General features: G+C 45.3%; 1 long non-coding RNA gene across 1 annotated transcript in view; it reads left to right on the forward strand.

Annotated features, from left to right (window-relative positions):
• The first annotated feature begins 8,149 nt into the window (after nucleotides 1-8,149).
• Nucleotides 8,150-22,738, forward strand: part of LOC119658574 — an 82,978-nt gene continuing 68,389 nt past the window's right edge. Inside the window, exon 1 of the long non-coding RNA XR_005250246.1 lies at nucleotides 8,150-8,932. This is a non-coding gene — a long non-coding RNA (uncharacterized LOC119658574). The remainder of the gene's footprint in view (nucleotides 8,933-22,738) is intronic.

Here is a 22,738-nt window from a genome sequence, read left to right on the forward strand (position 1 = left end):
CTGCTGCCAATGAAATGACATATATCTCCACCTGGCATATGGTCGTCATTTTTTCCGAGGGGTCGGGCCAGTTCTATAATCGGATTCTCTGAGAACACCCCTGCACCCGATCCATCCTCCATGACTGACCCGTCGGTGAAGATTATTAGGTCTGTAATCTGAAAAGACTCATGGCCACCTGTCGACCATTCTTCTCTTTCGATGATTACAACAGTGTATGTCTTTTTAAAGACGAAACCGGAAAACCATATGATCGGTCGGCATCAGGGCTACCGGATGTTTTTCAAGGAATTTCCAGATAGACGCATGACCGTTTGATTGGCCGCCTTTCCACGCCCCAATGGTATCGAGCCTATATGCGTCGTTGGCCGCTTTCCGTTTCACCTCCAAGTAAATGGAGGGTATATTAAGGATAGTTTCAAGTGCCGCAGTCGGCGTAGTACTCATTGCTCCAGTAATACTTAGGCAACCAAGTCTCTGAATTAGCGTTAGCAGCTTCCTGTTGTTAGCAAAGTTCAGTCTTGGCCACCAGACGATGCATGCATACATCAAAATGGGTTTTATTATGGATGTATGCATCCAGTATATCCGTTTAGGTGAAAGTCCCCAGGTCTTACCTATCGCATTCCTACAGCACCAGAGCAATCTGCAGGATTTCTGTTATTGTTGCTGGATGATGCTTCTACGTTAACTTGAAGTCGAAATGTACTCCAAAGTACTTGACTGTTTGTGCTAGCTGGATTTCCGCCCCTGCTAAGGTGGGTAGCGTATAGCTGCCCCACCTGACGTTCCTAGTGATGGTTATAGTGTACATGCTAATCATAGTATCTCAAGCAAGCCTATGACGGTCAGGAATTTTAGGATATTCCCTACTTCTCTCAGATTCCTTGACCTACTTTGCACAAATGCAGACACTGTCACAGGACGTGTGTACAGGTTTTATTATACTCCGCACAAAACCTGCAGGCAGTGTCCGCAGATATCCCTAGCTTCCCTAGGTGATAGTTTAGCTGACAGTGACTATTGAGAGTTCCCACTATAATTCAGAGGTTTTTTTGGTGAGGTTTAAGCAATTCTTTGTGCGGATGGGGTCGCATCCCCCAATAAGCACCCTGGACTGGACACCGTGGTAGGCCTGCCCAGTATAGTTCCCGCAATCATTACTCTTCATTTCTTAGTGTCATAGCCATGAAACCGATTCCACAGAACGGTTCTGGCCCTTGTAAGGGCATCCCTGCTCTCTTCTTGGCAAGTTCGTCCGCTGCCTAGTTGCCTTCCAACCCAGCATGGTCTGGAACCGAGACTATGCAGACCTTGTTGGCTGAGCCGAGCGTGTTCAGTCTCTCAAGGCATTCCCATACCAGTTTAAAGTTCACCTGGTTGGACCTAAGTGCCTTGATCGCAGCTTGGCTGTTAGTGAGAATAGCAATGTTCTGTCCTCTCTAGTTCCTCTGGAGATTAAAGGGGGCACATCTGTTTATGGCGTATGTTTCCGCCTGGAATATGCTAGTGTGCCATTGACTCCAAGTACATTTTCCTTGGACCAATGACACCAGCACCCGCTCCCTCTACTGTGAGGGTAGCGTCAGTGTACCAAGTAATCAGTTGCTGGTTTAAGCCGTATGTCCCAAGGACGTTTTTCCCCCTAGCCTGTTACTCAAACGTGTTTCAAACTTATTATCAAAGTGAAACGTCGTTGTCATGTTATCCCTTGATATCAGTAATTCGGGATACCGCCTAGAAAGGATATCAACCTTCCTTCGGTTTAGGCAGCCCCCCGCCTCACTGATTCTCCCGGCCATCTTGAATATTGCCCTCCTTGCCTGCATCTGTATGTGCAGATGGAGAGGGGTTAATCCGAGAAGGACCTCCAGGGATGCCGTTGGGCATGTCCTCATTGCCCCACTGATACACACGCAAACCAGTCTTTGGATTTTGTGTATTTCATCGGCTTGTGTGCTGAGTTCAATTCTTTGTGCCCAGATTATCGCTCCACAGGTAATCATTGGCCTTACTATTGCAGTATATATCCAAAGTAGTATCTTCGGGTTGCAACCCCATTTTTTTCCCGCCATGGACCTACAAGTCATAAGAGCCATCGTGGCTTTCCGATAAGTGTTTCAAACATGTGTCTTCCAGAGTAATTTTTGGTCTAGCGTAATTCCCAAATATTTGCCCTCTGCTTCTCGTTTCACCTCCATGGCATGTAACCTTATGGCTCTCAAGTGATCAAGCTTACGTCTCCTAATGAATGGTACTATGGTGGTTTTGGCTGGATTGATCCTCAGTCCCACCTTCCTGCACTAGACACTAGTAACACTTAGTTCAGTTTGGATTGTATCACATGGGGTATCTTCATATTTGCCCGCACAGATTAAAACAATGTTCTAATTGCCTACCCTCTAGCATTTTGCCCATCCAGTGCTATGCTCCCCCTTACCACCCTGAGAAGAGACTCTAAGATAATTCCTAGGCCTGGATTAGTGCTGGGAAAATGCCATTTACTCCGGGAGACTTCAGTAATTTAAAAGTTCCCACTGCTTACCTTAGCCTAGCTCCTGAGCATACCTCCTTTACTAGTTTCCAGTTCTCCTTTCTTCTCCTTTTATTCGTTGTTGAGATGTCAGGTAGAATGTTGTCACTTGCCGCCGTGGAGTATCACCCGGGGAAATGAGTTCTGAGAAGCAGGTGTACCCTGTCCTCCTTATTCTTGGTAACTGTCCCATCTTCCTTCTTCAAACAGACAGAGGATACTGCTCCGTCTTTGGCTACAGCCCTGTCTAGCCTGGTTGCTCTTGTAATCTGTTCGATCCCTTCACAGAATTCCCTGAAGTTGTTCCGTTTTGCTTCCTTGATCGCGTTGCTATACGCAGTCAGTGCATTTTTGTACCCCTGCCAGTCCCCGGTTTGTTTTGTCCGGTTGAAGAGTTTTTGTACCTCTGGTCTTATTCTGTCCAGGTTCCTGTTCCACCATGGTACATCCCTTAATGATTTAACTGTCTTAGCAGGACAGCTGGCCTCATAAGCGTCAATGACAACTGTGTTGAGGCTTTCTACCACTGAGTGTAATTATGCGGTGTTTCCAGCGATTAATTATTTGAAATAATAAAAAAGTTGTTTTTTCTTATTCGCTAGTGTTGCACTGTTGAAGGGAACAAGTGGTTCCCGAAATATCGGTATTTGCAAAAATGAAAATATAAACATGAACGAATAAGAAAAAAAAAGTTCTTTTATTATTTATATTTTCTACCACTATTTCTAGTTCCAGTTCGCTTCTGATGTCACCGCCTCCTTGAAAGTGGACAATGTTGTTGCTCAAGTGCGTTGCATAGGATTCCCAATCCATTGTCCTGGGATTCCTTATTATTCTTTTTATTTTGGAGTTACCCTCAATGTCGGATCTAATTATTCTGTGATCAGACATAGAGGGCTCATTCGACACCCTCCAATTCCGGACCATCCCGTTCATTAGAGTATTTCCTAGAGTTATGTTTAGTACCTCCTGTCTAGTGCTGGTCACAAATGTTGTCGCCCATCCTTAATGTCTGATCTATCCACTGCCACTTCCATTATATATCACTCTGGTGACCCGTATGTAGCGGCTTAAGAATACACTGAAAGTCTGCCTTAATTGTCATAAGGGGCGACTAAAAGGGATAGAAATTTGTGAGTTAGCCACCTGCAAAATTTGAAAGTTTTGTTACTACCGAAACGGCAACAACGCCTCAGGTAGGGAGTGACTTTACGGCACCGACCACTGACTATGGAAAACGGACTATGGTAAGTTTCTGAAATGTGCACACGGTCCTAGACAATGGTAGCGATGGTCCTCAGAATGCTCGACGAATGCCAAACTGGGTTCCGTCAACTTCTTGCTAGGACATGTAATGGTGAAACATGGTCCTACCGCCAAACGCAACGGTAATGGTGGAAGGTTCATCAATTTTTGAAACTTCCACGACATCATCATTGCTGGCACATTGCTCGAGCTCAGAGCCTGCCTTAAGGCCAATTGGGTTTCAACCGACCGACGCCGGAGGACCAATCAGATTGACCGTGATTCAGGAACTACGGCGTAACAGGAGAGCCATTGATATCAGCTTCAAAAGGGATCACATTCTGATGTTTGCTTACCTTGGCTTGATTGTTACGTTCGCCACTTCTCACAGAGTTGACGAACTGCAACTCCCTACGTTCAACATCGGCCGCTTGTACGGCCCAGTTGTCGCCCAACAGTGGGAGAGGTATCTTGCTGATCGGCAGATATATTGAGTAACCCGCCTGAGAATATCGATGAGTAATGGACCGCCATCAAAAATTCTCCTTTCTTGTGTCGTTGGCCACAAGCTGTGTTATAAAATTTTTCTGCAGGGTCGTAGGAGCGGATCAATGAAAGGAGGGAATTGAAGGCGTGACGCGCTCGAATTCCGATACTGAGCGAAATCTCTTGAAGTGCAGCATAGTGTACGCCGTCACAAGGGAGAATTTGATATTTCGCTGGTCATTGAAGTGGGAGGTGGCGCAAATTGCAATGATTTTCGAAATATATACCACATCACGAAAGAGCCTGTATGTCGTGGCAAATCTTTCGAAGCTCCTGTGGAGGTCGTCAATGGTCGACTTCTCATTCACGATGATGAACAATTGAAGAGGTGGAAAGAAGACTTCACCACGGTTTTTAACCGTATCACATCCAGTGAAGTTCCTTCTCTCGGAAACAGACTGTCTCTGCCAGCAAGGAGAAATATGGTAGCAGCAGATCTGCAGTAATTGTAGGTGCATAAATATCTCTGGGGAGACCGTCTAATCCAGCGGCTTTACTGCTTTTGAGTGCATTTATGGTCGGAATAATTACTCTTCCACTTGGAAGAACAGTCCACATCCGCATCTTATGGGGATTAGCCATTTCATCCACAAGAGGGAGAACCCGATAAGGTACTGTTAAGAACAGTATTAAACTGATCTTTCCACCTCTTCAGTTGCTCGTCATCGTTGATGAGACCTCGGTCGTTAACGTCCTTCTCAGGACCATCCAAACATTTGCGACCATATGCAATTTCTCATAGTGCGGTATACACTTCTGATGTTATAGCGTTGTGCGGCATCTTCCGTTTCCCCGACAAGAGCAGTAGCTAACTGATTTTGTTACGACGCATCCTACGCGAAACTTCCTGGGATTTAGCATGGTATCGAAGTTCGAGCGCGTCACGCCCGCCATTACTCCTAGCAATCAATAGAGACAACAATTTCGCAGTCAGCCAGATTCCATAGTCAGCCGGATCTTACGATGCTGCTTCGGGCGAGCAGGTTAAAGCAGATGCCTCCTTGACGGATTTGAGTGCAAATGTCACGCGGATAAGACGAACGCAGAAAGGCGACCTGTTGTTCGAACTTAAAACTGGTGACGACGGAGGCGAAGACCTACGGAAGAAAATTGAAGTATCATTAGATGAGGCTGCGGTGGTCAAAATGAGTAAGGATTCGGTGGTGATCGAATGCAAGGATTTGAATGAAGTCACCACAAAATCTGAGATCTGCGAGGCCTTGCAAACGTAATTAGGATTACAATCAGTGAGTGAGTCTAATGTACTACGACTTAGAAAAGCGTACGGTGACACGCAGATAGCGTCGATAAGTCTTCCTATTGAAGCAGCGAAAAAGGCGATTGAATTGGGCAAAGTACATATCGGATGGGTGGTCTGTCGGTTATGGGAACAAAGTCCAGTGCATAAATGCTACAAGTGCTGGCAGGTTGGTCACATAGCGAAAGCTCTCACTCGCAAGACAGATCAAATCTGTGCCGCAAATGTGGAGAACAGGGCCATTTGGCAAAGAACTGCAACGGAATGCCCAAGTGTGTGAAGCAAAAAATAGTGACAGCGCCCACATTGCAGGAAGCAGTAAATGCCCAGTGTTCAGAAAGGCGTTCATAAATAAGGTCAAATGAAGTTTATGCAACTCAATCTGAATCACTGTCGAGTGGCCCAAGACCTACTTTCCTAAAGCGTATTCGAAAACAACGTCGACGTTGCGATTATATCCGAACAATACGAAAATCTGTATAGCGGAGTATGGATAGCAGACAAAACCAGTAAGGCGGCGATATGGAGCTGTTACGCAGCACCGAGTCGCACATTAGAGGAATTCACGTCACTTCTGGAGAAACTATCCTTCAATGCAAGTCGCTACAATCCCGAAGTAATAGCCGGCGACTTCAATGCATGGGCAGAACAATGGGGTAGCAGAGAAACCAACGCAAGAGGACGAATATCGCTTGAGACATTCTCGTGCTTGAACTCGGTACTTGCCAACTCTGGGGGAGCCAACACATTCCAGAGGGGAGAATTGCAATCGGTGGTAGACCTCATCTTCGTCAGTGATACTCTAACCAGAGACTTGCAGTGCCGTGTCAGCGAGGAGTACACACACAGCGATCATCAGACTATCATCTTTCAAATCTCGCAAAGGAATAATATGAAGCCACTGAAACCAATAACGATGTAACGATAATGTTTAAGGAGGTACCCTATGTTATATATTTCTAACTTATTGCTAAGAATAGATTCAAGTTGTTGCTCACCTTTTCGATTGGTGTCGCTTCTTCTCCAAACTTCGTGATGGGCCTTGGCATCGCAGCTGAGGAGAAGTGGTGATGCCCTCTTCTAACAACAGTTCACCAGCTTAGCGACTTGTTCCGGTGGAGCCCGGACTTCGCCTCCTGGGAAGTATCCTGAGGCCATGGCTGCCTCTCGAGTACTCCTCCCGGCTTCCGATGAGTCTTGGATAGCCACAGGGTCCCCGGCCAGGAACTCTGAATGAAATATATATTTTAAATTACGTTTTAGAATTATGCAAGCTCTTGGTTTTTCACAAGAGGATTTCGAAATTACCCTGCATAATTCCTCCTTGCAGCCCGTGAATCTGCCCCCGGTACACCCAGGGCTCCTGAGTCAGCACTATTCCAATGTTCTCCTTGGAACTTCGCCTTGCTATTACCGCAGGCGCAGCTTTCGCATGGTGAAGGTTTATCTGGGTTATCTTAGTGCTATCCCTTAGCTCTGTTATTATTTCCAACTCTTCTTCCCTGTCAAAGTATCACCCTCCTCCTCCGACATGGCACTTGCCAGCGCGTCGCTGTACACCCTGAGCCATAGGAGTCCTAGGTCTAGGTCGTCCAGCTTCTGCTCTTCTTTGAGGACCAGGTCTACTTCCCTGGTTGATCCAGTCCTTTCCGCCTCTATGGCTTTGGAGACTTCTTCGGGGACCTCGGTATGCTTTTCACCCGGTGTCCCCTCCGAAGTGTCTTTCCTTGGCTTTTCTCTGTGCACATGCACGGGTATATTGACGACGTTTGATCATTTGGTCATTTATTCCGATCGTGAAAAGTTTACCCTTCCCCTCGGCCTTGCTTCTGAACACTCCATAGTCGTGTATGGAGATCCTCGTTCTGAGCGATTAAGGGGCCCATGAGATCTTCCGTCTCTATTGTCGCGGCTTTTTGGAAAAAAACTGTCACCATGTGTGCTCCTGGTATATCATCATCATGTTGACAGTTCTGCTCCTTCCCAGCCTGGCAATTTAGGAACTATGGCCCCAATCCCCTCCGCAGTGTCTTCCGTCGCGCAGTCCACCAGTATAAGACCTAGTCGAAAGGGTATCCCGATGAACACAAGTTTCGAAGCCCATCCCTTGCACATCTGCCTGACGACAAGGTACGACAAGGATGCCGGTTGTGGCGCCGTTGATGATGATGATCTTCTCAAAAAGCATTCGCTCAACACAAAAAATTCTGTTTTAGCAAAACAATGTCAATATGAAATGAAAACGGATTTCCCATATTTTCCACCCTCCACTGTAGAGTTATTTTTAAATCAGCACCGAAAACAACATCCGTTAAAAAGCACTCAGCAAAACAATAAGGTAGGATGCAAGGGATGTTCTCAAATCTGATTTTCTCTTAACAATGAATGTACTCCCGGCGAAATCCAAGAACATTGAGAGAAGTCCTTGGCACGCATGCCTGCCAATAGTTGTGGAACATAATTTCTAGGGATTCCCTTCTACGTGAAGATATTTTCTCAGCTGAGCATCATCGCTCCTCATCTCACAACAATAGTTGAGAATGGTCCACGGAATCATCAGTGGATGGCCCGGGCATTTTCGATCGGACGTGCGATTTTTGTAAAATTTTTGTTTGACTAAAAGGGACAGTTTCAATCCTTTTTTTTGAGAAGAGTCACTTTCCATTCGTTCGGTTCGGTTTGTGTTTTGTATATTTATAACTTTTATTGGGATCCGGAATCCGAAGAAGGTTTTCTTTGAGTTTCATCCAGCGAATATCCTTTCCGTTTCTGTGCCATTCCACTTGGAGACTTCTGGCGATTGATTCTCTATTGATTGGAATCTTTCATCGAAAAAGGCGTTTTCGACGTATCCCGTGTGCTGAAATAAAGGTTTTGGTAATCCTAAGAACTCAGTCCTGGAATTAGTGTGATGAATTATTGTGCACCTTGTGGGAGGACGATGGGCGCTGTTCACTTACGTGCTTCGTTTTGAGTCTGTTTTTGGTAACCAAGACCCGGAGGTGGAGGATTTTTTCTTGTCTCGGAGATGTATGTAAGCAGGGAGTATGCCGATCCGCTGTTGCGTGTGGGGTGTTCTGAATGTGTGTGGCCCTGATTGATGTCCAAAATCCGTTCCAAAGGCAAGAAATCGCATTGAGTGTCTCAGTTCTGTGCCAACCTCGGAAGAATTGTTTTTCGTTATGCGTTACGGAAAGTGTTAATTGCGATCGATCGTGTCCTACTTCGGTGAAATCAGAATTGAGGAAAGTGTTCGGAGATTTTTCTAACCGAAAGTTGATAGGTGTATTCAGAAGGATCTATTGCATCACCAGGTTCTCATTGGAATAAAGGACAGCTTAGCAAACATGGTTAGTATTTTACTATTTACTAAAGTTTTCAACTTGTAAGTTAAGTAAGGGATGAAAATCTAGAGCAGGAAACACTTATGGTACGAATAAGGATCATATCCTGGCGGCTAGTGACTCCATGCTTAACTACTTAACAAATAAGCTTAAAAGTGTTTCTATGTTTCACGCAGAGTGAAGTGGTTTGCACTTGCTGCAAATGTTGCATTTGATATCTAGATTAGTATTTTTTTCATATTGATAAACGCTAGAGCACTTGCTTGAACACTTTCCTTTGAAGTGCGGAAACGTTAGAAAGTTTACTAACCCTACTGGGTAGAAACGATTCCAAGGCATAGAAAATGCATCTATGAAATGCATGTGATTGTTATCTTTCAACATCAAGTGATGCACACCTTTCTTCCAGAATGAAAAGTCTCGACATGAGGATGCTTCACCCCTTTTGATGTGATGTAAAAAATTCTATTATGGAAATTTCACATTGTCAAATTTGCATATTTCTTACGTTGCGAGCATTCCTCAAATTCAAGAGGACTTGGTGATTAGGTTAAGGAACACATTCTACGTCCAATTATTGGGGTGCCGCCGGGTGTCCTTCTAAATTCAGAAGTTAAAAACTCCTCAAGTTGAAAATTCTTTCCAATAGAACTGATACCTGGTATTATCAGGGAAGAATTGTCAAAAGATTTGCTCTAATTGGTGCCAAAGAAGTGGGTAGTGAACTTGAACTCAAAAGAGATAAAGAGAAAGGGCTCGCATAATTTAAGAGATTTTAGTTTTATGATGGGGTTAGAACTGTACGTCTATTGTTTGGTGTGGCATTCTGCATCCGAAATTTTGGGTTATCGAAGGCTTCAGCCTCACGAAAGATGTGAATCTAACGAAAGGAACAAGTCGCACATTTTCTTGAAAGTACCGGTTCTAAGGGTGGTGTCAGCTACCGACCCGGCAGGAGTAGATCAACTGATCAGCAACGATGAATCCTTCTCAAATTAGACCTGTATAACAGAAGCATAAGTACTAGACGAAAATTGTCACTGTCACTCTATAGAAGAGGTAACTTAGATTTTCATGTTACATGCCAATTCTTAGAAATAACGGAACGAAGTATTCTCCAGTAGTCAAACATAACTTACCTTTGAAAGCTTGTGTGATAGAGGTAGGAGTAGGTAGGATGATACTACGATTGTCAAGATAACGATCAAAGGCTGATCCCAAGGTATGACCAAGTGCATGGTGATACCCATAGACTTGTAGGCAGACGCAGTTCAATTGATGATTCCACATATGCTTGCCACTTTTTCTGTCTGTACAATTTACTTGTCGCGAAAGCTACATATGGGAAGGACACCCAGAAAATAAAACCAACATGGACGAATTGAGAAGGAGTAAAGTTACGGTGCAGAGGCTCGGAACCCCAGTACCGGCGGCTTTTGGGAGTGAGCAAGCGGGCTCCCGGCCGTCGATATCCCTCGACCGCAGTGCTTCGGTGGTGGACAACTTGGCCACCGTTGCATCCAATACTACAAGTGTTTTAGATTTGGAGAAGGAGGTGTTCAAACGAAGCACAACTCTGCCAAGAACACCAATTGCGAAGGCAAAGAATGATGGGCTAAAAGAAGATAGCTGGCCAAAAAAGGCGATTTCGACACCCATCGGATCTGATCAAGAGGTACTCCAGCAGCAGCAAATAGATCCATTCAGGAGAAGCTCATCAATTTTACGATCTCTTCCAATATCAAAGCCGGCAAAAGAGAAAGCTCATGGGAGCTCAGCAACTGAAAAGGGTGAAGGAGTCAGTAAAAGGAGTAGTCTGGCCATGACTCACCGAGACCAGAGCCCTGACCCAGAAGAACTACCTTTTATGCAGCTTGGGACTAAAATAGTTGAGCTGTCCAAATTCATCAAGGACAAGCACAACGTGCACCAAGCCATTAAGAACATGGTGAGAGCCATCAGGGTGCTTTATAATAGGTCACAGGAAGAAATAAGAAAGCCTAATGAAAAGCCGGACATCCCAGCCTCAACAGTGTCACAGGCGACCCAAGTGACACCCAAGCACAAAGTCGCCGACCTTCGCTCAAGTAAAAGAATGAGAGACAAGGAGGGGAAGCTTTGGCGAATCAACAGGCCCCAAAAATGAACAAGTCGGGAAACCGGAAGCTGGACGCTTCAGGTACGAAAGGTTTTGTGTATTTCTTAGTATGTAGCACGTAATATATCCATATATTATGTGAGAGTATCTACTTTCGGGTAATATTGACATTCATAGTCGTCAATTTTCAAAGAAACAACAAACGATTTCCACCAAACTTGGTAAGATCATGCTCTATATTATAGCCTATATTACTGCAAAAGTTCATGGTACTAGGATGAACTTAAGGGGAGTTTCTAACCAATTACAAAAAATTGTAGTAATGTACTATTATTAACTTTATTTAAACAGATATCGGCATGGTATTTCGGAGCCCAGGCACCATATAGTGGCAGCCTCCTGATTTTTTTCAGATTTTTGGGTCGGGTAGTTTCTGCGAATGGCCCCCTTAAAGAAGTGATCACTTTCAACCCCCCGCGCTTGCCATTCTTCCAAGGAATTTCAAAACTAAGGCCGGTTTTGAAAAGCACTAATCGAGACCTTTAATTTGATACCCCACATGACTATATTTGATGAAAAAAATTTGTATACCGCCCTTTTGCATGTATGGGGACCCCCCTTAAATTCGACGTAAAAGGATGTAATTCACTATATGCGTGAGCGGTCACAGTTCCCACCTTTCCACCAAATTTGGTGTCAATCGCTATAACCGTCTCCGAGAAAAATGCGTGTGACGGACAGACAGACAGACAGACAGTAAACCGATTTTAATAAGGTTTTGTGTTTACACACAGATACTGAAGAAGGTGAAATCTGACCCCGACCTAAAAGACCTAGGCGGAAATGTTAGCAAAATCCGGAGGACCCAGAAAGGTGATCTCATGTTTGAACTGAAAAAATCCAGCATGGGTAAAACTGACGAATTTCGTAACCAAGTTTTAAACTCACTTGGGGAGAATGTCGCGGTTCGTTCCCAAAAACATGAGATCTATATTCAGTGCAAGGATCTCGATGAGGTAACATCCAGAGAAGAGATCTGCACTGCCTTGAAGGAACAATTCAAGTTGGAGGATTTCAGGGAAGAATCCATCGTGAGCCTAAGAAAGGCTTATGGCGGCACTCAAACGGCCACAATGCGACTGCCAGTGGAGTCAGCGCAGAAGTTGTTGGCCGTGGGGAAGGTTCGGATTGGATGGGTTGTTTGCCGACTAAGGGAACAGATCTCCTTAAAAAGGTGCTTCAAATGCCTAATGTTTGGACACTTCGCGAAGGCATGCACTAGCGGCATCGATCGGTCCGATCGATGTCGAAGATGTGGGGAAAAAGGACATATAGCCAAGGAGTGCAATAGAGACCCCAAATGCATCTTGTTCAAAGAAAAGGAGGGAAGGGATAACCGGCATATTGCCGGAAGTGGGAAATGCCCAGAATTTAGAAGGCGTTAACTGCAGTGAAAAAATGAGGTTAATACAAATAAACCTTAATCATTGCAGGGTCGCACAAGATTTGCTTGCGCAGACCACTTACGAATCCGCAATGGAGATTGCTATCATTAGTGAACCGTACAGAAATCTTGACGGTGCTGTATGGGTCACAGATTCGACTGGTGGAGCGGCGATATGGGCGTGCGGTCGTCAAGCCATACAATATAGCATGGGTCAGGCGGCTAGAGGCTTTGTGTGGGCAAAAATAAGCGGTATATTCATATATAGCTGTTACGCCCCACCGAGCCTCACACTGCCCGAGTTTGAAGAACTGTTAGACGATCTTGTTCACGATGCAAAGGGACGGAGTCCAAAGGTGATACCCGGTGATTTTAATGCGTGGGCTATCGAGTGGGGCAGCAAAGAGATTAACGCAAGGGGGCGGTGCTTATTAGAAGCATTCGCCCAGTTGGATGTGGTTCTGGCCAACGAAGGCGATACAAACACTTATCGGAAAGGGGGAACTGGGTCAATTGTAGATCTGACTTTTATCAGCCCTGCGTTAGCACGTGACATGTCCTGGCAAGTTAGTGAGGACTTCACGTACAACGACCACCAGGCAATCACCTTTGAACTAAGGATGGAGCCACAAGGCAGGAGACCCGCACCCCGGAAGCCGAAATCCAGAGGAACACCAGGATGGTCTGCCAAAGCGATGGATGAGCAAACATTCATGGAGGTGTGGCTAGACTTGCCTAGCAAAGCAGGCACCTCCACGGAGAGAGCTCTCCATGTCACACAGAGCATCTCTAAAGCATGTGACGCGTCGATGCCTAGGAGATGTTCATTCCCCACTAGAAGACCCAATTATTGGTGGAATAGTGAACTTGCCAATCTTCGATCGATTTGCCACAGAACCAGACGAACGGCTCAGAGGGCAATAGGTAGGATCGATCAGGGGCAAAAGGAGCATGCCTATAGGGAAGCTCGCAAGAACCTCAAGCTCGCCATCCAGCGGAGTAAGAGGGAATGTTTTAAGGGGCTCTGTTCGGAAGCGGACATAAATCCGTGGGCTAGCGCCTATAAAATCGTGACAGGACAATTCAGAGGCCGATCGTCTCCGCAGATCACGTGCCCTATGCTCTTGTTGAAAATAATCCAGGGGTTATTTCCCCAGCAAGAGGGGGGTGCTGACACCTTCCAGCGCCCCCTGAATATGACGCCGATTCCACCAGTCGCCAGGGACGAGCTGCTAGAGATCTGCAGTCGAATAGGCAACAGTAAAGCCCCGGGTCTTGACGGCATACCGAATAAGGCTCTCAAACTTGCCGTCAAAAGTAGACCGGATATGTTCGCGGAGCTGTTTGAAACATGCATGTCGAAGGGTATTTTTCCTGCACCATGGAAGCGGCAGAAGCTGGTACTGTTGCCTAAGGCTGGCAAACCTCCAGGTGAACCGTCCTCCTATAGACCCATATGTCTTCTGGACACCATGGGGAAAATGTTGGAGCGGACCATTTATAATAGATTACTTTCAGTCGTCGAGAGCCAAGGGGGCCTTTCAGATAGGCAGTATGGGTTCCGTAAAGCCAGATCAACCATTGATACCATCAAAATAGTTACTGGCTTGGCCGAAAATGCAATTCACGAAAGGGGTTGTACCAGCGAATATTGCGTGGTGATGAGCCTGGATGTGAGGAATGCATTTAACTCGGCCAATTGGAACCTTATACGAAAGTCTCTGGCGACGATTGGTGTTCACACCTACCTCGCCGCTATTATCGGTAGCTACTTGAAAGAGCGGACACTCTGGTATGATATCGATGACGGATCCAAAGAGTACGTTGTCTCCGCGGGTGTCCCCCAGGGCTCTGTACTGGGCCCACTACTGTGGAACATCATGTATAATGATGTGCTCAACTTTCCGGTTCCGGAGGAGGCTACGGTGGTGGGTTACGCCGATGATATAGCACTGGTTGTGGTTGCAAAGCATCTCGAGGATGCTGAGTTGTACTCAAGCGAAGCAATCAGTATTATTAAGGCTTGGTTAGAGAGTGCTGGACTGGCACTCGCGGAGGAAAAGACGGAAGCGGTCCTCATCACTAAGCGCCGCAAAAGAAATTACGCCTGCATTAGAATCGGGAATCGTATCATCACTTCCAAGCCGGCCATCAAATACTTGGGGGTGATGATAGACGGAGGACTTAATTTTAAGCAGCACATAGAGCATACTTGTAAACGAGCATCCACCACGAGTATTTCTCTGGCAAGGATGATGCCAAACGTAGGAGGCCCGCGGCATACTTGCAGGCTGCTCATAGCCAGGGTGGTGAGCTCTATCATGCTGTATGCAGTCCCAGTTTGGGGAAAAGCACTGCAGGCTTTAGGCAATACACATAAACTGAGTGCGGTCTACAGAAGAACATCCCTAAGGGTGTGTTCTGCCTTCAGGACCGTCTCAGACGATGCAGCGTTCGTCATCTCGGGATTGATGGCGATTGACTTCCCGGCAACCGAAATGATGAACATTTATAACACCAGGTCCATCTCTCCCTTATCTCAGGTGAAAAAAGCCGAAAGGGAGAGATCCATAAGCAGGTGGCAACAGCGATGGAACCAATCAGAAAAGGGTCGTTGGACTTACAGGTTGATCCCTTCCATCGGGGAGTGGCTGGAGAGAAAGCATGGGGAGATCAATTATAATCTCACCCAGTTCCTCACCGGCCATGGAGGATATCGTCAATACCTGTACAGGTTTAAATTGGACACCTCGCCTAATTGTCCAAACTGCGGGATCCCAGAGGACCCGGCGCACGTTTTCTTCCAGTGTCCTAGGTTCGTGGAAAAAAGGAGGAACCTGGAGGAAACTCTAGGTGAAGTGCTATCACCGGAAAATTTTGTCCGAAGAATGGTAGCCTGTCAGGAAGACTGGGATGCGATCAATTCCATGATCGCTGTAATCCTGGAAAAACTGCAAAAAACAGAAGAAGTGAGGAAGACGCGGTTACGAACCCCGCGGGTAGACGGAAGGAGACCTAGCTAAAGTTAGCTAACTCCGCCCCGTGATGTAATACCTAAAGGTGGTTCCACGGGGTAGGAAGGGAGTCGGGGGTGGTTTTAGTGGGTAAAAATCCCACACTCTGGCGTGCCCAGGCCGGAGTCTTTTGAAGATTTCCACCTCCTCAAAAAAAAAAAAAAGCTACATATGTGATGCAAACTGATCCAATATCCCACAATGCTAACGAGTGTATCGTCCTGAAGCTGCATGGCGTAGAACGATAGAACTAGAGGGCAAACTTTTTCAATAGTCTTGTGATGGGCACTGACGCACATTATCAGAAACCTCTAGACGAGGGTGCGTACATATAATTCTTGACCTAGTGCTTTGTGTCAACCATATACCTAAGGAGCCGGATAAATTGCGAGAGATTCAGGATTATTAAAGAGGAGTATATCACAGAATAATGGAGGAAAACTTCAGTAAGACGAGGCAACGTTTAATAATAATTAAAGAACCAAGAGAATGTAAAATAGATGAAGAGCACTTATATGGATAACCTGTTCACATCGTGCTCCTTTAAAAGGCTGTAGAAGAACTCCAGAGATTAGTTACATGGAGCTGAGACAAAGCTTTCAATGAGTTTTGCACAAATGTCGAAGAAAGAACGTTTCCACTTCTTTTTCACGATCAGCTTTCGACATCTGTCACTGCATTATAAACTTTCTACCAAGATCTTTTGGAAAAATTGATATGTTCTTGCCAACTCTTTGAAAACTTTTGGGGATAAAGCATCCCCTACCTATACTTTTCATATTTTATAGCTACTCCGACTATCAGCATTGTGGGAGGTTCAAATAATAAATTTGCTGATCAAGATCCCCCAACAGGTACCATTGCAAGTTAATCCGTTTTTGCTCCATTTGGAGTGTACTAATAAGACTCACTTCAGGGGGCTCCAGCAGAGAATCCCAAAATCAAGTTCTCATGGCTGACCTGAATATACCACTGCGTACGCCGCGTTTGACAGGACAGAATGTATTAGATGTAGAATTTAAGGCCCTGGAAGGAAGGTAGGGGTCGTAATTCGTAGTCTCCACGTCTGTTTCTGTCTTCTGTCAAGGGAGCGTAATTGTAAATTCCATCTTACTGTATTACAACCGTGTTCCCAACCAGCACGTTCGATCCTTGTTTAAGAACAGAATTAGGTAGGTCACATTATGATCTAATATGTGGTCAGTGGCAATAGTGCGGTTTGACCCAAGATTCTCTGCAGAGTATACTTTTAATGGAGGTGGTACTCTGCCAGTAAGTCGTACTACAGTGTCAAGTTTTGATGAAGAACATTTCCGATGGAGTTATTACGGCTCACAAATCATCTCTTCTTTAAAGCGGCATAACGTCCAACTGGATTTGGCGACTGAGGAGTCATGAAGAATGTACCATTCGTTATTCTTCGTAGGAAGCGATGCTATCCATTGCAATTGGAGCACAGCCCCATCAAAGATATTATGCTTCCATAGGACTGGTATTCATGTAGTAAATGCTTCATGGATTCCTCATTACAGGAGGGACATGTATTATATTGTACACTTTCTATAATGCCTACAACATTCCTTCAAGGCTTAGTGCTTTTCGACAGGATAAACTTTTCGGTGTGTATGTGAGGTTCTGACAAGAAAAATTTGGTGTACCTAGCACCATTTGGCATTTGGGCTCTGTCACCTGGGAACAAGTTTCCCATAATGACAATTATTGGAAGCTTCTTCCCAGTTTATGATGACAGCTTTAGCCAATGCTACTGATACTCCAATTGTTCTGGTCCCGGCATGGGGGAGATTGAATCCTCTGTTGCTAAGGCATCCGAGATTTCATTTCCCTCTGCACCACCGTGACTCACTACACACAGCTACCTATCCTGAGTAGTTCAATCGTATTGAATCTAAAGATAGAGTTCAAATTGCTTCTGCATTCCTGAACGATTTTCGACGTGATCAAAGGAGACTATTCAACGCCCGTCTTTCAACTGTTTGTCAATAACCAAGTTTGCTGCCTTTAGGATCGCATATATTTCAACCCAAACGAAAAGCATGGCATCAGAATCCTGTTCTATTATAGTTTCTTCTGTATACCCCGTCATGCATTCCTCTGGTACTTCCCAGTTCTCTTTATGTTTTAGCGTCACTTCATATCTTTTTCCAAGCAGATGTATGGGGAGTCGAGAATCAGAAGGCATTGTAAGAACTGGATTCAGTTCGTCCAGTAACAAAAACTTCTGTTCTGAGCGTTTGAGTAAAGTTTTTGATATCAAACAAAAACTATTTATTAAAAAGCAAATATGCGTATTTCGGCGCCTACTTGCCGCCTTCTTCAGTGCTTAGGTTTGAATAAGCAAAGAAATCCAAAATCGTTATATTTACGCTTGCTCTCCTTGATTCCGTGGGGGTAATTAAAAGCTCATTTACTTTCCTACTGAGATTGGACGCCGTTGGGACAGAGGTTATAATTTTGCCCACGGGTACGCTTCATGATGAATTTGAAGAGCCAGGAGTAACCGTTCCCTTGGTCCTCGTTGAGAAGTTTATCTTGTGCTGTTTTGTAAATTTCTAAACTTTCGGTCACGTCTAATTTCCTCATATCGCTTGTGCAGTTCACCAACCTTACGTTCTCTCTGGAAATCCTATGTTTATTTAGGACGATATGGTCCACTAGCTTTGATTTGAAAGCGAAACACTCCTTTCTCTCCCAATTCTGCTGCCTTTAAGTGTTCCCTGAAACATATTTCCAGTTCCTTCTGGTTTGTCCGACGTATCCTTTCTTGCAATCAGCGCATGAAATTTCGTATACCCCGGAGCTTACCATTTGATCGATAGTATCTTTGGTCGATTCCAGAAGGGTTTTGAGTTGGCTGTTCCTGCTGCTGAAAACGACGTCCAAACCAAGTCTCCGAAATCTTCTTTGCAACGGAAGTGAAATTTCGTTGAAATCGAGAGCTATTTCCGTCTGGGCTTTTGATCCAGGGCCAGCTTGGTGAGTGCTTGCCGTTGAAGTATCCTCTTCCTTTTGCTAATCAAGCTGCTGAAGGTATGACCAGAATGATTATTCAGTCTGGCCACCTCAAAAATATGCTTTGTCTCTTTCATCACTCGCTCCGAGGAGATGGGACGAATTAACATACGGTGAATCATGCAGTTAAAAGAGACGACTTTGTGCTGATACGCGTGATTCGAGTTGCTGGGGATCACCCATCTGGTGTCAGTCGGTTTTCTCTGAACTCTATACTGGTGTGCAGTTTATTGGGGAAGCCGAGCGTCCTTTCCACATCATCTTTCTTGATGGCTCCAAAATCTTGGCATCCGATCCGCCGAAGTTCACACGAGACTAGCTGAAGTGATGAAATCAAATAGCTTTTCTCCTCCTCCTCCTCTCTCCTCTAATTGCTACAGCCCCAACAAATATGCTGAGTGTTCGGATCGCAGCCTATTAAGAGTTCGAGATCACTTAATTCTGCATACGTGATCGGATCCTTTAGTACGTCGGTGGAGGACACAAAGAATTAAAGGGTAAATAAGCAGAGGACGCTGTCGCCATTAATCGGATACTGTACAATGACCGTAACTAGGCCCTGGAAATAGAACTGTTTCAGCATGATTGCCTCTAATCGTGTTGATGTCAGGATACAAGCCTTCGGTTTTATGGATCTTTCACGTAAAAGATCCTCCCCCCTTACTTATCCAACGCCACAAATTCTATTATATCGAATCCATGAATCTTGCACCAAAAAATGTTGGGGTAGTTTCGCAGTTTTGACAGCCTTGCTGTCAACAGATAGGGGGAGGCTTTGGCATACTACATGGTAATTTGACCAAGTTTTATGTTTTCGGCGTAAACTTAGTCTAATCAGTAATGGAAAATAGTTAAAAGAGTATGCCACGGTCGGTGTGTGATCGGGTTTCCCTTATACCATACCGTCAGAGACTCGATCGCCTGTTTTTTGATTTCTTTGAGAATAGCCGCAGTCGGAGGTGCAGCAGTTTCCATGTCGTCATCCATGAAAAGTCTCATCTTATCACACAGAGCATTCGTCTGTTTTCCATTTAACACCTTCACTGGCATGCGGTGTCCGGTTTCCATCAAGTCAGTTTCGTTCACGTCACTGGTTTTCCTTTTACTCCATGCGTTTCGTGTGCGCATTTTGATATCTTACTCTCCAAATATGTAACGCTATCAACGTTCACTAAATTATATTCATCAATTGTGATAGTTTGTCTCGCTGGCATCTATTTTATAGTCTGCGTCATGATCCTGGTGTTTTGTTCATTGGCCCGCAATCCTATCTTCTTCGCTGCATCGTCGAACTTATCGGAGTTTTCCTTGGCACCGAGGAGAGAGCGTCATAAGATATTGATATCATAGGCGTAGGCTACCACTCGCGTTGATTTTGAGGCAGGGTACCTATGGCATCAACAAGGATATATCTGATTGCAAGCTTGAGGGCTTTGGCATCAACAAGGATATTTCTGATTGCAAGTTTAAAAGCATCGGGGCAGCTCTCTCCCACTACTTGAAACTGCTAAAAAAGGAACTCCCACCACTTGAAACTGCTCTTTGCTAAAAATGGATTAGTCCAGATGTGCAAACTTGAACCCGTCATAGTTCCTTTTCTGAGACAACCTATTTTCGAATATTCGGTAGACCTGGAAATTGGAGCCTAAGCCTGTGTATTTTACCATCCCTTGGGGTTTTCCAATTACTTCCCTTTTTAAGAGCTAGGTGTGGACTTTCGGGCAGGATCATATGTGTGAGGTACGCTGCTTCTAAAGTATAGTAGCTGGCCTAGCTTTTCCGAAAACCTACTGCCTCAGGGTTGTTTCCCGGCCAACGTTGGTGAGACTTTAACAAAATTCTCCTTGGTTTTAGAAAAATCAACTAGTGTCTGCCTGCTGTTGAGAGTACCTTCAATATCTGCGAATATTGTTAGAACTGCAAATTTTTCTACAGGCCCTGGAGAAGGCTAGTGATCTGCATATCATTGATGAGATGACAATCTATAATGACGCGCGCAACATGTTGGTGTTAAATTTCCATATTATGACTACATGCCTATGCCAATATTTTTCCTTGTTTAATCCATTTAGTGGGTCCTGAGCAAACCTGACCTAGTCTCTATAAGAATCTCAGCACATCCTAGGGATGCAACATGGTATGCGGCGGAATCTTCGGTCACTCAGCTTCTGCCGATTACTGGACTCATGGAATATATGAGAAGTAGAGTATTTAAGTTCCTCCTTCGATCAGATTATCGGTTAGTGATGACTCCGCACTGAAGTATGAAGAAAAGTAGAATTGTTTTTGGGAAATGTGTTGCTTAGTTGGAACGACAATTAGATTATTGCTTACCACCAAATGGTATAGGTTGAAAATTTTCCATTCCCTAACATGACTTAGTTTCGGGAAAAACTATCTACTTTCTGTGAAGTCCAGGCTCTAAATATTTATGTGAAATGGTAACAGGCGGTTGTGAAGAATTGGTTGATCTGGTTCGGCTATGACGCCTATTTTTCCTGTGTTTTCGTATATCTGCAGATTAGTATAATATCTCCAATTTCTTTCCCAAGGACAATGGGAAGCAGTCAACCCTTCAACATGGCCCCAATATGTAGTGACTTTTCAATATCTCCCACAACTGAGTAGGGAAGGTTAATATTTAGGCAAAGCATCTTGAGGGGTGCCCCATTCCTTTACTACGGATTGCGATTTTATTTTCCCGGAAAGGAATAAGGAGTGAATGAAAACAAACATGTAATGGATCTGAAGGATTAGTTTTCTTTCACTTTGCACTTTGCTGCTGTTTCAGTTGTGGTAAATGATCCCGGAAATAATGATTTATTTACCCATGGAACGCTTAGCCCCGTAGTCGTTCTAGCTACCGGTAAGACGCCAACTTAAAAAAAATCGACTCTCTTCATAGCGTGTCCATGTGATATCGAAGTAGGCAGGGTACCACATAGCGGTGGAAAGGGTCACACAGCTGTCTCAGCATGTAACCGAAGCATACGACGCTACAATGCCCCGACGACGTTTGCACCACGGCAAGAGGCCAAACTACTGGTGAAACACGGAGATCGCTGCCTTGAGATCCTCTTGTTTCCGAGCGAGGAGACTTTCCCACAGGGCAAGGGGAAGGCCGGAGCACCAGGAGCGTCAGGAGGAATACAGGGATCTGCGAAGCAACCTTAAGAAGGCCATTCGGAGAAGCAAGCGGGAATGCTACCAGAAGCTCTGCATGGAGGCTAATACGAATCCGTGGGGTATAGCCTACCAAGTTGTAATGAAGAAGATCCGCGGGCGAAAATCACCTCAGGTGACATGCCCACGGTTCTTGTTGCAAATAATTACAACTCTTTTCCCGCAGCAGGAGCAGGACGAAAGAGAACCCCAACTGGCAGCTCAGCAGGACGTCTTCTCGATCCCTGATGTTACCGAAGAGGAACTTTGGGAAATCTGCAGACGTATTGGGGACAGCAAGGCTCCGGGATTGGACGGAATTCTGAACGTGCATGGCGGAAGGAGTGTTTCCCGCCCAGTGGAAGAGGCAGAAGCTGGTGTTGCTACCGAAGCCCCGAAAACCACCCGGCGTGCCCTCTTCATATCACCCTATTTGTCTCTTAGACATGATGGGGAAGATGTTGGAGAGGGTGATATACAACAGGCTGCTCCCGTTCATCGAGCTTGCGGGTGGTCTTTCAGAGCGGCAATATGGGTTTCGGCGAGCCCGTTCTACGGTCGATGCAGTAGCAAAGGTCGTGGAATTGGCTCGCAATGCAATGGCCATGGGTAAATGCTATGCTCTGGTGACGCTGGACGTCAAAAATGCTTTTAACTCAGCCAACTGGGGCTGGATTAAGGGCGCTTTGGCCAAACTGGGTGTTCCTAACTACTTGGCTCGGCTCATCGAGAGTTACTTTTCGGACAGACTTCTCTGGTACGAGACGGACGACGGGCTGAAGGAGTACATTGTGACAGCAGGTGTGCCTCAAGGTTCTGTATTGGGACCGCTGCTGTGGAACATAATGTACGACGGAGTGCTTGGCCTTCGCGTGCCGGAGGAGACAATGCTGATTGGTTTTGCGGACGACTTGGCGGTAGTTGCAATTGCAAAGCATCCCGAGGACGTGGAGCTTTATGCAAATGAAGCCATTCATACCATCAAGTCATGGTTACGAATGGTCAAGCTGGACCTGGCGGACGAAAAGACGGAGGCAGTGCTCATTACCAACACGGTTACCATC

Source organism: Hermetia illucens, chromosome 6, assembly GCF_905115235.1.
Source record: "Hermetia illucens chromosome 6, iHerIll2.2.curated.20191125, whole genome shotgun sequence".
In the NCBI taxonomy this organism is placed as follows: domain Eukaryota; kingdom Metazoa; phylum Arthropoda; class Insecta; order Diptera; family Stratiomyidae; genus Hermetia; species Hermetia illucens.